Here is a 3,126-nt window from a genome sequence, read left to right as displayed (position 1 = left end):
CGCAGCTCCCAACAAGGGGAGGTGTCTGACAGCTCCAGGGACGCGCTGCGATCCTGTCAGGCCGGAGCGTTTAAGAATATGCACCAATGGTGTAACCACACCTACATAACACAAGACATTTTTCAATTGGTTGTGATGCTTTAAAACGACCCCCCCCCCCATTTGTTTTATCGAGAGCGAAAAGTATTCACATATCAGTTTATACGTTTTAAACTTTAAAAGTATTAACACAACGCAAACACAAATTATGTGTTTGCCCAGAAAATAAATTTTAAACACGCGGGGTTGGTCTTAAAGTTTTTAAAATAATGTAATAAGACACAGTTTATTTTTAATAACACATTCGCAACAGCTTTTTAGAAAGTTTGAGATAAATTTCCACACATCGCAAGCGTAAAAGTCTTTAAGGTACTAACAGAAAACAAATTATGGGGTGTTGTTCCTTATACTTTAACGGATTGGTCTTAGAGTTTTAAAATCACGTATTAGAGATAATTTGAGATGTTTTGGAGACGAGCGGTATGGGGGTTAGTTAAAGACTCTGGAATCTAGAGTGGGGGTGGGGGCTAAAATTGACCCCAGGAAAAGTTTATAAACATTTTATATTCATGTAAAGTTTTCTAATTTACAAGCACCACATGTATTTCACGCCAAAATGTTCTTAACATCGCATCCCGAAAAAATAAAACCTCAAAACGTCAAGCTTGGTTTGTGAACACGTTGCTATAAAGAACAGATACATTTTCTTATAGCGTTAATAAAAAACATTTTGCTTGATAATATTCTTAGCGGTCTGTTGGTGAATCAAACACAGACACCGCGGCACATTTTCACCACGTTTTAACAGCTATGAAATTTAGACACCGTTGTATGTCTTAAAATAATATAGATTATAACGGTCTAAAACGTTTTCTAAAATGTTTCTTAAAATAATTTCTACAGACCAGTACGTGCACCCCCAACGATACCTAAGATTAATGGTTTTATGGCGGGCCATGTGTGTTTCTTAGAAGAGAATGTTTATCGGTTTGGGTATAAGTACCAGCGGTTTAACAGGCGAAGTTTTGGCTGGATTCCAATTCTTACAGTCTCACGTTATCGCCTAACTCATCAGAACGGATCACGACGATCAATTACAACAGTCTGAAGATAGTCTGTTTACAGACTTAACACTGTTCGACTTGATAGACGAAGACGAGGACTCCACGAATTTCAACGGTATGTTTATCTGGCATATTGTGAGAAAATTACAACGTCACGGTGCATGTCTCATGTTAGCTATTGTTACAAAACATTGTATAATATTTGTATACTAGGCAATATTGAATTATTATAATGGAATTACCAGGGAGTTGTTCCGTAATGTGGTCGTGACTGTGTGTATCCATTCATTTCCATTAGCCCCGAAAACCACAGCTGTAAAAAGACCAGTTACGGAGCAACCCAACACTGGTGGGTAATAACGACAATGTTTTGAATGACGCTTTACGACCATGTGAGTCTTAAAGACACAGGGGTACTTTCTCCAAACCAATACACGTATGTGTCTATTCCACAGACGCGGGCGAAGGGACAAGTCACTACACATTTAAAAAACCTTGTTTGGGGTTTACAATACCACTGCAAAACCTTGTGGAGACACATGCAGATGTTCACGTCATACCAGAGGGTGCGGAGCATATTATCAGATCGCCTGGGAGAAGAGGTCGGTATTATATAAAACATTCTTTTAGCATGGCCATTTAAACGTGTCTATAATAAAAATCCCCACCGTTATTCTATTTTTTGGTAATTTGCGGTGTTTCACTTTGCGGTCTTTCACTAATGGTATTTTCCCTCTCAGTGCAGAACCCGAACCTTCAAAAAGTAAACTGCGACGCCAAGCCAACACGTTAACTGGGTCAACGAGCTCAAAACGTCTGAAATCAACAATCAAAGGTTAATATAATTTAAGCGTGGTCAAGATGTGTTATGATCCACTTACGGCAAATGTTACTTCTTTTGTTAGGATGTTAATTCGCTGAAAGATCCTAGTTCGCGTAGTTTTCTTTTTGGGAGTGTTAAAAAGCCTTATTTTAAAATTGCTTAGCTTTTAAAGTTAAAAGCGACTGGTCTGTGCGAGGGGTCTATATGCCGTTAACCACGCCACTTGACCCAGTAGCGCCACTACAGTCTTAAAGGAAACCGGAGTAACAACATGTCCGGGTAACTTGTTCCATTCACCTGCAGCCTTTTGTGTAAGGATGCGCCACATGTGTGGCGTTTTTATCATAGTAATCGTAGTTTTCTGATTTTGACCGTTTAGATTTCATTGATTGTTGTGTTGAAAAGTCTTTTATTTTTATCACAGTGTAGTTTTCTGATTTTGAGATATGGAGCATTGGCATGGTATTAAAAAGTCTTTTATTTATTCACACAGCAGCTGTATCGACGAGCGGCGAAACAAATGTGGCGGAAACGTCGGACCCTAAGGTGGTGACTGCATCGGAGATGGCTGTTAAGACGCTGACCAAAACCAAACGTGTCAAGCCATTGGAGCGAAATAATAACGCGCCTAAAGAGTTGGTGCTTGGTGATGTGGGAGACTCAGTGCGGTATATTGCACAGTTAGTATCAAAGGTGGGCACTAATGAGGTGGAGAAAAAGCGGTATTTAGAGAATCTAAGAGCCGGTTTAGCAAGTGTACATTCAGTGTTTCCAAAAATGATCCAGGTTTACGCTGCTAGCCTCTTAGACATTTTTTCTAAAGAGGATGTCGATCTAACCTCTGGATTTCGTTACCTGATAATGCTATTTCAGGGAGCATTGGTGAAGACCCACCGGGATAAATGACTAAACATGCGGTCTAAAAAGTGTTTAAAAGACCGACCGCTTGCCAACATCAAGTGTTTGTACATAAATAAAAGAATTAAACTGGCAAAAGCATGTTTGTTGCGTCGTAAAAGATTCAGAGAGAGGGATCAGATTTCCCAAGGGAATGAAAATGCAGTGGCAGAAAATAACTTAATGCCCGAGGCTGCTGTAGCAGAACAGGATGGCGGTAACTTTGAAAACCGAGAACCGGTTGTACTGAACGATCTGAATCAGATTGGTGGCGGTGCAGGGGCGAATAGAGGCCCCTTAGTT

At 40.0% G+C, this 3,126-nt stretch overlaps 1 long non-coding RNA gene across 1 annotated transcript; it reads left to right on the top strand.

Annotated features, from left to right (window-relative positions):
* Window positions 1–1,597: 1,597 nt before the first annotated feature.
* On the top strand, window positions 1,598–2,774 carry LOC148653652 (uncharacterized). The gene is made up of 3 exons (XR_015941547.1): window positions 1,598–1,705; window positions 1,849–1,938; window positions 2,420–2,774. It is a non-coding gene; the product is annotated as an uncharacterized LOC148653652 (long non-coding RNA).
* Window positions 2,775–3,126: the final 352 nt, after the last annotated feature.

This window comes from Lepisosteus platostomus, chromosome 10 (assembly GCF_059453375.1).
Source record: "Lepisosteus platostomus isolate fLepPlt1 chromosome 10, fLepPlt1.hap1, whole genome shotgun sequence".
Taxonomy (NCBI): domain Eukaryota; kingdom Metazoa; phylum Chordata; class Actinopteri; order Semionotiformes; family Lepisosteidae; genus Lepisosteus; species Lepisosteus platostomus.
The sequence above is the reverse complement of the archived record's forward strand: the minus strand, read 5'-3'. Positions and strand labels throughout refer to the sequence as shown.